Source organism: Anopheles darlingi, chromosome 2 (genome assembly GCF_943734745.1).
Source record: "Anopheles darlingi chromosome 2, idAnoDarlMG_H_01, whole genome shotgun sequence".
In the NCBI taxonomy this organism is placed as follows: domain Eukaryota; kingdom Metazoa; phylum Arthropoda; class Insecta; order Diptera; family Culicidae; genus Anopheles; species Anopheles darlingi.
The window spans coordinates 30592800-30606902 of record NC_064874.1 but is presented as its reverse complement, the minus strand read 5'-3'; the positions used below and the strand labels follow the sequence as shown (position 1 = coordinate 30606902).

The 14103-nt window shown below is 48.1% G+C and overlaps 1 protein-coding gene across 3 annotated transcripts in view; it reads right to left on the bottom strand.

Annotated features, from left to right (window-relative positions):
- LOC125949698 (uncharacterized) overlaps window positions 1–14103 on the bottom strand; it is an 89416-nt gene that overhangs the window by 48958 nt on the left and 26355 nt on the right. The gene's annotated exons all lie outside the window — the stretch shown is intronic.

Genomic DNA, 14103 nt, shown 5'->3' with positions numbered 1-14103 from the left:
TGTGCCACTTACGGTGTGCTCTGTGTCAACGAGACAAGTGACCGCAAGGCCTTTAGTCAATGAGTTGCCGCCGCTAGGGTCTAAGTGATAGTTGGTTGCCCCTCCTGGAGGTGTCATCGGTTCATCATCATACACGCGTCACCTCACTGATCATCATCTCATTGCTAATAGATAGTGGATTGTATGTAGTAGCTGCTACTGCTACTGCTACTGCTACTGCTGCTGGTGCTGCAACTGAATCGAGCTAGTTTGAACCGAAAACCCGTATGACGTCACGACTGCGTCATTTGAAATGTGGCCAAAGCACCCTCCTCCCAAAAAGAAAAACAAAGAAGGAAAAGGAAAAAATTCCACACAAAAGTGCCCCGTCATCTGGTGAGCCCCTGCGCCAGCTTGCGCAACAAACGACGAGGTGTGTTGTCTCACTGGCTGGCTGGCTGGCTGGCTGGTTGGCTTCTGCGCGATACGGCGGATGCGGCGGTATGGTACTGCTGCCGGTGGTGGTGGTGGTGGTGGTGGTGGTGGTGGTGGTGGTGGTGGTGGTGGTGGTGGTGGTGGTGGTGGTGGTGGTGGTGGTGGTGGTGGTGGTGGTGGTGGTGGTGGTGGTGGTGGTGGTGGTGGTGGTGGTGGTGGTGGTTGCCACCGCGTGCCACTGAGTTATGATTTTCTTTTACTTTTTTGTTTCCGATTCCCACCGAAACCGGATAACTGTACACTGGGTGATGGCAACCTAACTGCCCCACTCGCCCCCCTCCACGCTTTCTGATATGGCGAACAAGGACCTTACTCATGACATTGGAAAGCCCCCAGCCCCCACCCCACACCCTATGCGGCAGCGAAGCAACAAGCTAGCAGGCGGAGAAGAAGGAGAAGGAGCAGTGCAGGCGCACAGCGGTACCACACTGATAGCACTGATAAGACTTTGGTAAACCCGAAACCTACCGGCTAAACAGGACGCAGCTGGTGCTAACCGCTTTGTCATCCAGCCGGCAGCTGGCCATGTCTGTTGAGCAGAAGGGAGAGAGGGAGGAAGCGGAGTGAGGGAAAGGGGGTTTTATGAACCTTTTCCTTAGCCCCGCCCCCTCCCCCCCTCTTTCTGCACCTCTCTTTGGGCGGCGTCTAAACCGAGAGCAGCAGTTGAGTTTGCAACAGTTCCCCCATCGCGAGGGGTGGCCGTAAGTCGATTGGGTTGGGGCACGAGTGGGGCACGAATGGGACAAGATAACGTGACCTAGGGACGGTCGCGGTGACTGTAGTATGTCCGGTTTTATCATTTCCCTCGCATCATCAGCATCACACCAACACTAGAGTTCGTGTGTCACGCTATCACTATGATACCGCCTTGAAGAGTAGCAATAGGAGGGGGGGGGGGGGGGGCAGAGGGGTTTTCCCCTCCATCTCTTTTCCGCGATAACGATTGGCAGCAAGGCAGCGCCACAGTCGAACAAGATGACGATATTTTTACGACATTTCTAACCGATTACCCGGAGGAGGCCACAACTTGCCAATAATGGAGAGCCGACCACCAACAACCACAAGCCGCCTCTAACCGGGGGTCGACCGGTTGTGCCTTATCGCCTACCAGCACCATTTTCATTCATTAATGTCTCTCTCGCACTCTCGCTCTCTGGTGGCGATGGATTTCTGCCAATCAAACGGCGAGAGTACCGTGCACCAAAAATCTATGATTAATTGCTGTTCGCGGTGCTGATTGATACACGATCGGTGCGAGGGCAGAAACGTGTTTGCAGATTCAGACCACACATGGCCACACAGGGAATGATGATGATGATGATGGTAGTGGTCTCAAATGATGTACTGCATTCGCAATTCCCACCACGCAATTGCCCATCATGTTACGCTGTAGTGTATGATACTCGAGCAGCACCACACTTTTCCACTATTCAGTCAATCAATAGGAAAGTGATACTTTAACATTAGGTGCTGCGTTAGCTATAGGCATCTGTCATCGATATCAAATCCACATTTTTGCATATAAAATGCAAACGCAACTCACACGTAAAGTGTGCGATCAATATTCACAAGATACGTCTAGTTTGTAGAAGCAGGAAATGGATTTCAAAATTTCCTATTAGTAATTGCTAGAAGTAATCTAAAAAAAAGGCACCCATATTAACTTTTAAATATCTTTCTAATATGTTTACTATCTTTTTTTATAATTTTACGTTGAAAATTATTCAACTTCTTATTCAATGTATTTCGGTTGCTATAAAAGTTGATCATTCCTATGTTAGTTCCTATCTGCATTGAAAGTAAATGTGAACAGGATTTTATTCCTTTCAAAGATCATTCTACGTCTAAACTAAAATTCCGATTAGAAATCAAATTGCAATTTAAATTACACAACTATCATCCATCCATGAGTACACGCCAAAACCGCTTCAGCAGCAGGAAAAAGTGAAAAAACATCAAAAACCCTTCCTGTTCTCACACAAATAGCAACCAATTAGCTGATAAGATTATGCAAACAAACCATTGGGAAAATGCTCCTCCCCAAATAACAGTCTGCCGATGACAAACCGATTAACTCACCGCTCGTAACCTTAACATTTGCCTAAAACCATTCTCGAATTCAGAAGAGTCGTGCTGAAAAGAAAACAGCCATCAAAGTAAGGCGAATCAACCACCGATTCCCCTCCACTGATCGTTTATTTCTCCGTTCCGCTCGAATCCTGGTCACCACTGTGCTCGATCGATCGCCGCCGGTTCACCGCCAGCGCCATCTCGATCTAGATCGCTTCCGCAACCCACACAACGCAACAGCAACGTCGTCGTCCACCAGCCAGCCAACCAAACCACCATCCATCGACCATCCATGCGCCGTCATCGTCATCGTCGTCGTTCATAAATAATGTAAACTTTAATGCTCAATCAATTCTCAACTTAGTCCGGGGCTTCGGCCGGTTCCTAGCTTGACAGATGCCGCCCCCTCCTGCTGCCTGGCCGCAATCCTCTGACCTCCTCTCCTCGAAGTCTATGCATGATGATGATGATGATGGTTGCCCGAAGAGTCATGTAAATTCATTTCAAGCGCAACGAGCTACTGGGTAGGCAGAGGAAAGGAGTGAGAGAGCGAGAAGCAATGAGGATTGCGTTGCCAGCTGCCCTCCACTGCCATTCCAACCCTCCCCTCCGCTTGAACGGTTAGATGTCAGACACTTTTTTGTTGTTTTTCCCTTTGCGCACCACTCACTCTCACTGTCCACCACCGACCGTCCAACCGACCGACCGACCGAACGACCTCTTCAGCATCGCAGTTCGCGACCACGACGACGACGACGACGATGATGATGACGAACGGTTTGCTGATGGTGGGTTGGGGTGGGTAGATGGGTGGATGGGTGGTTACGAGGCGTGAGAAGGTCTGGTTTGAACCGGCATAAGACGTAACCGTGCAGCACACATACAGGGTTAGCTAAAAATAGCCGCCCATCCAAATGCCTTCTCGCTCACACTTTCTCTCTCTTTCCCGCTCTCTCTCCCTGTCTCTCTGTCACTCTAACTGATCCCTGATACTCGGGTCGGTTGCGTAGAAGTCACGTCCCGTGGTGGCCGTCCCGCGGGAGGGGGAGCGAGGTCGGTCTTTGGGGAGCACCGGCGAAGTGGAGCACGTCGGCGAGACGGTGATGCGACGGCAAGGAGGAAGCAGCAACGTGGCGGCAATTACACGCCACCAGCGCATCGCAGGAACAAGCAAACAAGAGCACGCAAACGACCGAAGGAGACCGGAGTGGAGCGAAGGGAGCAGAAGAATGGGGGGAAGAGAACCCGGCACACCAGAGTGGCAACAACAAGCGGAGAGAGAGAGAAGCGGGTTGGAAAAGTGCAACCAGCTCTTGCCACCGGCGGCGGTTCGCGAATAATGATCGCGAGAAGACCGCGAATGAAAGGAGGAGCGCGCGCGGCGGCGAACGGTTGGTTCGAGCAATAAAACCACACGATGCGACAGGGGAGTTAGGAGTGGGCAGGAAATGGGAAGGCGGTGCAGAAGCTACATTCCGGATTCACATTTAAATTGGTTCCACTTCAAACTGGCTCCCGTCCTCTGGCACACCAACACACACCGCCTCCTAACGATACGCGTTATGGAATGGAGGGCGCCAATGGGGAAGGGGGAGGAGAAATAGAGCTCGGCGGCTGCGGCGGCTGCAGGGTCACACCGTGATATTAGCGGATGGTCGCCATTATCATGCGTCGCCACGAAGGCTTCACCGGCAACAACGGGGATAAGCACTGTCCTCTTCCACGCGATCGTGAAAGTGAATCTAGCTGTCACTTGAGCGCAATGGCATTCCGAGTATGTGGGACGATGATTTCATAGAATTTACATTATTTTTTTTTATGAATACCGGTGGCCGTTGTGCTGAGGACGGGGGGAAGGTTCTGCTGATTGTCCTTTGGATTCTATTATTTGCAACCTTTCCAACTCAGGAAGAGAGTATACTTGTTATGGTATACGGTATTGTAACTTATACACTTCAATGCTTCAATAGCAATGTTGTAATTGAAGAAAAATTCATCGTAGATTGCATATAAATACAGTAAATAATAACGTTTTGTATGTTTATATGCTTCGAGAACATGATATCATTTTTGTACACGTTCAAAAAATTACAAAACGAATAAAGCAAAACGTTTAAGTTCCAAAAGAATATAGAAAAATACCAAACTACATCTCTCTCACTATAAATTGATAAAACTAAAATTTCTCATGTTTCAGTAACAGAAAACAAACAAGAAGAGAAAGGAATAAGCAAAATTGAACAAGTTGCTACTCTTCTGCGTTGGAAAAGAGGATGCCGAACGAGAACACCCGAAGCAAAGAAATGCAATTATGCAGCATTCCTACTAGTTTGTGAATCTCTCTATCGATCGATGACTAAACTTCGCACAACATTCGTTTGAGGTAAAAATGCCAAAACTGACTGAACCGTTAAGCGAATGGAATGGAGGGAACTGACAAATCTACCTGACAGCCATCAGACCACTCATCGAAGGTGAGGCGGGGGGAAAAAGGGATCTGGTATCTCCCCTGTTGCTTGAGGAAACACAAGGTTAACGTGCAATTACGTCCCAGGCCTGTTCCCTGTGAACCCCTACTATTCTCCCAAAAAAAAAACACACTCCCCATCCCTCAAATATCGATAAGGACGAAACACGAACTTTACGGTCGGGCGAATGGGCTACAGGACGAACAACAACCTAGAGTAATATATGCCAGACCAATGTTGCGCGGACCGGCAACAGCAGCAACAGCCAGACACACCTCTCTCATAAAAACCCCACTCCGCACTCAAGAACTCGCGGATGCTGCCACACCACCAGGGAATTTGACGGAGACGAACACACACACACAAACACACGACGCATAGACACACAGAAGGAGGAGGTGCGCAGTCTGCTGCGAGAAACTGCACTGTACCGGCGGATGGGTGATTTAGCAGTGCAATAAAACCGCACTGCGCCTGGGGCGAAGGTGCTATGTTTGGCGTAGAGTCTTGAGTGCGCGGAGTAGACCGACGCGAAGACCATAAACCGCCATTCCTCTTTGCCAGCAAGACAGCAAGCGAACGTGAACGTCTCTCGTTTATGATCGACGGACGGGTCTCGGGTCTCGTGAGGGACGGGGGGTTTATGCCATATCGGGATGCATGCAGCAGAAAAGGAGAGTGAAGCGCGCGCGCGCGCGCCCGAACGATGCCGAAAGTAATGTCTTTAAAACTCAGAACGTACCACCACCAGACAACTGTTCAATTTACGTTTACACAACAGGCCGCACACAGTCCTGTCCTGGTGGTAGTGGTGGTGGTGGTGGTGGCAGGTTTATAATATGCTATAAACCAATATGCAAAGGAATGGTTCTTCGTTTAACTTCATTTCCTGCTTGCAATATCGTTTGAGGTTGATCAATTCTTCGGTTGAACTGAAGCGCGATGTCTCAAAGAGAACAGCGAGAATCTTACCCAATGTTAAGAAATATTCATGAGCATCTGGCAATGTTTTTCTGATACTCCATGTCCTGCCTCTTTATTGTTATTGTGTTGTCTAATAGGACGACTCCTAGAGTACGTCCTTACGTATGTCATATATCGTCTAGAATATTTCCAAAAAGGCAGCTGGGATTTTCGTATGCCATTTGAAATTTACAATCTTTACATAGCGTCTAATGTAAAGATACATCGCAACGTTGAGTTGTGTACCCTTATGCAGAAATAATGTAGGTTTCCTGGTGAAGTTGTCTCTAAATTGAACATCATGGTTAAAACATTCGCTTCCTGATGCTAGGACTTTGCTCTCTCGTTGTCATTCTAATTGTAACTTATGGAGTCCAACTATTACTCAAAGTAATGCTTGTACGAGATAGACTTATGTTTCAGACTTAAGCGTTTATTGTTTGTCACCAAATCATTGAGCCTAGGTTCTTGTGTATCGAAAACTAAAAAAAAAAACAAAACTTCAAACACCTTTGGGCTTCTTAAGTCTCACTGTTCTTTCTACTTACATAAAGCCACCCAGAAGTGTGTGTCACCTTCAGCCGTCAGAGTCGCTCAATGAACGCCAAACCCAAAAAACGATGACTTAACACAGCCCCAAGACCTCGATTCAACTGCGGCGAGTGGCATAGACAGGCATCCGCTCTCCGCTGTGAAGCTTACATTTCACCAAAAAGGTAAAACAAATCTTAAAAATAAATCCCAACAACAAACAACGCTCCTGCCACCACTGGTCACGCTCCCGTTGTGCGCGCCCACAACGGTGAATGATGATGATGATGATGATGAAGATGGCACTCCGAATCGGTGCCAACCCGAAAAATACAACCGTTTGAATAAACATTACCACAAAGCAGCAACCGCAAAAAAAAAGAAATGCAAAGAAACAATCGCGAAGCGCACACGGCGAGACGAGGTTTCGAATGTTTCCGCCACTCGACCAAATTGAATGACAAACTTTGAACCTCCCGTGAACTACTCCGTGACTCTTCTTCACCCACCGCAAAAAAGACCGCAGACGAACGTCAGGCTCGTGTGTGTAATTAGTCAACTGCATGGTGTGTCCCAAAGTAAAAAGGGAGGACGGACGACAACGGTGAAGATAGCTTCCCTCCCCCCAAAAATCACACACACACATGCTGGCATGCGCCCGCGAACACGAGAGAGTTGGTTGAACTTTGGTGCGGAACGGGCACTCGAAGGCATGTGGTGCATCATATATAGGCGGCATGCTCCTCGGCTGCTGCTGCTGCTGCTGGTGGCATGCCAACGCGGTGTGAGGTTCCCAACGGTGACGACATGCAGGCGCGATGCTAATCCTCGCACTCGCCGGCCAGTAGTAGATGGTCAGTGCATTGTGAAGGTTAAGGTAAATTTGGAAACAACGCACCATAGAACGGCGGCGCGAGAAACGAGGCGAAACCAACGAGAAAGGCGGCGAGTGTGTGGATTGTGGAAAGCGTTGCGGAAAGAATTCGGCCGTAAATGGTTTGCGAAATGGTCGAACGTGAAGTGGTCGAGGCCAACGAGCACCCCCGTTGTGCGTACAACAAGGCGCAACCCCTCCGCCACCAGTCATTCGTCATTCGTTTCCAGCAGCAGCAGCAGCAGCAGCAGCAGCAGCACAACATCATTAGCATATGGCGCACGCTGTGGTAATGGTCATTTGCTGTGTCCCTTTGTCTGTCTGTGTTGGCAGAAAGATCAGAGCTCGATCATAACCAGTGAGTGATCCAGTGAGAAACGCGGTGCGAGAAGGAGGCCACTCCAAACCAAACCAAGACAAGACAAGACAACGGGGGACCAGGAAACCATTCCGCGCGCCACACAACATACAAACAAACAAACAAACGAAACGGCGAATGCAAGCCGAGAGAAGCCGGTTTTTTGGCGGTAAAACAGACGCTCCTTATACGACTGGCGTGCCCACAGCAGCATCATGCATGCGCCACTCGTCGCCATGAGGTCACGACAATCTTGGCTTTCTCTCTCTCCGTCTGTCTCTTTCTGCGCCGCCCATTGGTGACGATTGGTGTGGTATGATCGTCAATATATGTTCATCCCTAGCGCGATCGACAAGGTGCGCATGTGATGTGATGCGAGGTGCGGTGGTGAGGCCGTGTCGTTATAAATGGTTGCCTATCATCATCACCATCATCATCATAATCAACCACTTCATTTGACCCATCCAGCGCGTACAAGCTGCTGAAGGTGCGCGAAGATGCGTGTCAACACGCAATCGTGTTATTGCCGATCGGTTGCTGCTGCTGTCCCTGCTGCCAATGATGATGTTGGTCTGTCGGGATGGAGGGAATGGTCCAAATTGATGGTTTTTGCTTAAATAAAGTAGAATGTTTTGACAAAACTCTGCTTGACCTATTAACACACCACCAACCAGTACGCAGCATCGTTTCCATCATAATAACCATCGTATTATCGTAATGATGGGGCTGCTCATTGCGCTCAGTCTGTTCACGATAAGCTGAACTATTTAAAATATTCTCACTTTTTTATCACCGGTAAAGGATTCGGATAACCGGTTCGTTCAATACTGCGGTTGACTTCGCTAAACCGATCGCAAAGTCGTTAAGGCGCAACTTCCTCAGAACGAACCACACGCCACGCCAGCAAGAAGCAAAAGGCAGAATGATGACAAATGCTGTTCCTCCACAAATGCTTCAACCCATAGAGCGAGAGGAACAGGTTTTCATGGCCGCTGACAAACAGACAGCGCATGTCGCCAAACATATTGTGCCACCCCTGCCTGCACCCTCTCCGCAAACACTACTGTGCTGTTGTTGCTACTGCTGACCAGCGAAAATACCACTTAAAACTCAAACTGCGTGGTGGTTATTAATGCGTGCTTTGCGAATGGTGGAGTTGCGTGTCGCAAAAAAATGAAAAAGTAGAGGAAAATGGAATCGCGAGTTGTCTTCACGCACTTATAGACAGCCGGGCGGGCGGGGGGTCGGTGTGGTCACAAGTTACAATTGTCCGTCTGACACCTGCGCTTAATGCTCGATCGCGGTAATCAATTTACCGGTTCAGCAGAAGGGGTGAAGGTTCGTGTAGCCAGTAGCTTTTAACGAACTGAACAGACACCGGCTTAAAGAAGCGGTAAAGAAGTGAATGAGACAAGAAGAAGTAGACGAAACAACGTGAGAGCCACGGTGTCCCTGCCGGCACATCACGCTCAAGAGGCAGATGTGGCATCGTGTAGGAGCAGGTGGTGTGCGAATGGAAATGGAAACGAGTCATCCGAAAAACAATAAAGATAGCCCGCATTCTAATATCGCTTAACTGACAAGGATACAAAAAAAACATAATGTAAAATAAAGAAAAGAGCGAGAAAATTATGAAAGTTTAGGAAAATATTAGAAGTGATTAGATAATTATTCACATACTGGCCATAAAATGAATAAAATACGTGATTCAAACTAAGAGAATTTAGTAAACAATTCAGCAAAAATTACAAAAATCGAAAAAAGACGTACTCTGCTAACAGGAAAAGAACAGATAAGCAAAAAACCAAACCATCCGTCGAGAAAGACTAAACAACTTGAAATTGAATTGACAGCACAAATTGCCAACCGAATCAATCGGACACTCGGAAAATAATGATGCAAATCCGAAGCGACATTACGAGCGCTCCATCGACGACGATGCTAATGGACGTCGGATGACGCCGCCACCAACAGCAGCTCTATTATCACGCAAGATTGGCGATCACATTGAACTCGCCAAATTAAACAAAAAACATTGATAACCCACGGTGCACACCCAGGCATCATGTACCCCTCGAATCAATCGAAAGCCAAGCATTATGACTCCAGCTACTACACACAATCTATCAGCGATTCGTGGGCCGAACACATACAATAATGCTACTGTTGTGCTTCCAGGACGACCTTAAATAGAATCCACGCCGAATCAGATCCCTTATAAATGAAGGTATACTGCCGGGTTTGGAATCATCGGTCATGCCGCACCCTGAACCGCGTGTTAAACGGACGCTCGTACTTGATCTCGCGTTAGTGCGTACGTGCGCATATGCGCAAGGGGTGGGGTGGGAAGGCTAACCTCAATGGCCTGCGGCGCGGCTCGCTCGCTTATCAGTGGAAAGGGAGTCACTTGGACGACAAGCACTTCCGCCGCCTCCGACCTTTCAAAGGCCTAGTCATTCGCGCTAATGGTTTACACGCTCCCTCCCGGTCATCACAAGTTTCTCTCCGCGGGTTCGCAAGCGAGAGAGCGAGCGAGTGAAACAACCCCCGAACACTGATGTCATTGCTGTTGCCACCATAATAACTGATAACATGGTGTACGCTGTGTGTCAACGCTTTGTATTGATTTTTGTACCGGGCACGGACACTGCGCGCTCCGCGAATGCATCCTGATTGAAGACTTGGAATCCACGTATACCACCTTGTCGGTCGCGATGCTCTTTTAATCTTTTCTCCTTCCTCTTCTTCTATCAAATTAATCAACAGTGTTGCGATAAGTGCGCCACTGTACCCTGCACAATACGTCATCCTCATGACCACCCCAAAAAGGCCTCCGCCAAAACTGGCCATCGACCAGTCGACAAAACCGAACCGATAAGCAGCCAACAAAATCCTTGTTCTTCTTTTTCTTCGCGAGCAGTTTCTAATGTGCGATCGTGGCCTCGACACGACACGAAGCTCGTCGATTCTGGTTTTTCCGTTTACGCCGCCGTATTTGCGGCGTTTGGTTTCCATGCACCGGTTCTGTGAACCGGCTCGAACCAGTGCGCCCCAAACCCACGCCACGCCACATCACTTTCCGTAACACGATGCAACCCTTTCGCCCTCCCTCTACTACTATATACATTAACCGATTTGTCACGGTGCCAATGATGTATTTGTTTTGGGAGCCATCGCGGTAGTGTACCGTTGGCGTCGTGTGCGATCTTCCGTTCGGTCTCAGTATGGCGCCACATCAACTACACTGCGGCGGAGTGCGCAGCTTAGTTGCTGTGTTATACCGAAAGCGAGCTCCCTTGGAAGAACCTTGATATATTTCCGTCCCGGAGGAAGGTAGGGCGGCATCTGATGAGCGCTGATAAGAACTACCGTGAGCGCGAAAGCAATATTTGCGTTATCCACCTTTTCGTAACCGACCAGAGCAAAGGAACGGTTGGCTGTGTTGATAAAGCTTTATCGAGGAAACCATATCACACATGCATTTTGCAGCTTCGATTTCGCAATGTTTGTTGAACACGCATGGCATTGGCAGTTTCTTGTCACCGCGTTGCGTTCGTTATGCTGCATTTAATGTGTTTAAATTTGTTTTGAACGATGATAAAAAGTAAGCCTTTTTCAATTATTTTAGCTCAATTATCAAAGGGTTTGCGGTTTTGTTGCGAAATTACATACCAGGGTCATTTTTTGGGCACTTTTATCAATGTTGTTTGCTTTAGTACACTCTTGGAAACCAATTTCACTTTGACTAGTTTTCTACAATTTATGTTAGTGTGCTTTCTTGTTTTAAAAATCAGTTCCAACAACTGAGAACTTTTACACCAGTTTGCCCTTTTTTTTACAAACAATAATCCAATGTTTCACTGCAGTGTTCAACCACAAAACATCTATATTTCTTTAACACGAACTTTTTTTATGAAAAATCAAAAAATAATTTGTTCAGAAAATATAACAAAAATCGATTGAGTATCCTCTTGCACTTTTGACCTTCCGGAACATCCGGAAACCGATTCACGAGAGGACGAACGGTAAACAATCAAAGGACCACACAACAACGTAACGCCTATGGCCCGAACCGAGACGGTACTGAAGTGCTCCGCGCTGATTTCAAGCCTAAGCAGCTCGCTTGCGCAGCGTGTAGCATCCACCCGCCGGACAAACCCCGCCAAGCGAAACATCGCGAGCCCAAGCTCCACGGCAAGAGAGCAGTGTAAGATGAACTTGATTGGTATGTGTGTGTCCCAGCCGCCTTGTTTCACTGTCACAGTGATAGGCAGGTCCACGAAAGACCACGCAAACATCCGCGATAGCCCGTCTCCGACCGGCCAACACTCCGGCAGCGCGGCCTTCCTCCGTGTTGTGCCGTGCTGTTGGTGGATTGCGCAAATCAACTCGTGCATCTGATAATATTTCGCGTGTCCCAACGGAACCAAGCGCGCTATAGTGATGTTTCGGGCAACCAGCTGTAGAGAAGATGGTGTGTCGAGTTTGTTTTAAACGTTATTGCCTTCTGATTTTCAGTGAGCCAGGGAAGGGAAACAGAAGCGGAGAGACAGTGATCCTCTTATCACCTCACGAACGACCGTTTGGTTTCTACTTTTGCACAAAACGCCGGATGAATTCGAGGTTTCCGATCGACGGAATGGTCAAAATCGAGCATGGAATTGAAATTCTTGCAATGTTGGCCTCGTTATTAATATTACCATTGCATTAACTTGCGTTAATAAGCAGTCCTTTTAAGAACAATGCCCGGTAGTTCTCCATTGCTTAAGCTAACTGCCGTGAAAGACGTTTGTTGATAAGCAAATGTCCTTAGGTCAGCAAAAGAAAACAAATGTAAAGGATGCTACTGCTCCTTCCAAGCAGTAAATCGACAACGCGCCCAAGTAATAGGCCAAAGATCATTTCATTTACCGTGCCACTCCACCAAGAGGGAAGCCATTGCGTCGGCACGAAAAAAAAACATCATTTCGCAAGATGAATCTTGATTCCGGCGGACCGATGAATCATCTCGACTGTCACCGATCTGTCAAGGCGTGACAATTGTTTTGGTTTTGTTGGGTTCCCTCCTCCAGGCGATCCATTGACACGATAGTGCTTATCGTTAATTTGAATAGATGAGCGACTAGCATCAACAAACTACCCTCCTACCGGTGTCAGCCAGCATCTCCTGCTGCCCCTTTTCGTTATCGAACCAATTGTGTTCACGATCACGACAATAGCGCGCTTGCGTGCAGAAGGAGGGAAGGGGTTTGACAGGTTCCTTGAGTGAATGAGACCGCGACCTTTTCACGTTGTCCAGCGCAACCAGCGAGTGTTAGAGCGGTATTTCTCCGAGGGGCGATGGCAACCAATGAGGGAAACCGCAAACCAACTCAATCCGGATTAGCAGCCGCCGTCGCGCCAACCGCTGCCACCGGGCCACGAACGCACTGGTGGGGTGATGATGCGGCGCGAACGCTAATTGACAATGCAAATTGACAACCCAGCTCACGCAACCGAAGCGAGGAGGAGTTGAAAAGACGCAAACGAGATTGTACGATGGCTGGCTCTCTCTCTCTCTCTTTCGTTTGTTCCCGCTAATCGGTTTGTAGCACGCGTGCGCGGTAGAATAGCGAGCTAGATATCTCGTATCAGGTTACATATCCTATCGCGCTATCAAGATTTAATTGCGCAGACTCTGACGAACATGATCAAATGATCAATTATTCAAACATGATCACACACGTGAAACATGGAGAGAACTAAATTGCCTGTGATTTTGCGTGTCCAGCTACAAAGTGTAAAACGGAAAACTAGCAGCTCCCCGTACACTCTATGGATGACTAAAACCGATTGCGGAAAGAGGAAGCCAAACAAAGGGTGAGGAGGGCTGTCGCTAATGAGTTACAAAAATAACTCTTCATCAATGCTGCGTCGTTCCTGGATTGTTTGCTGAACATCAAATAAAATGTGGTGAATTCGATGGTTCCATGGCATCTACACACAAAAATACAACACTCTCCACTTCATTTCGTCAGCATTGTTTCCTGTCCAATGTCAACGCCGGCACTGCTATCGATCATCGACGATGATCAAACAATGAACGGAGAGAAAATATTACCTTTAGGTTATGGTTTTGCCACACACACACACACGCACGCACACACAGACACAGAATCCCCGGCGACACGATGATGCTGACATGCGGATTCCGTGGTTGCGGTTTCGCTTGTGTTCGGTGGTTGTGATCAAAAGAATGCCAATCATCTTTCATCATCCTCCAGGGCATTTATTTTAAGGTGTTTAACCTAACGTGGCCACAAAAACTCACGCCAACCTCTCTCCTCCCTCCGCCTCTCAACAGGGGTGGCAAAAGAAATAAATCT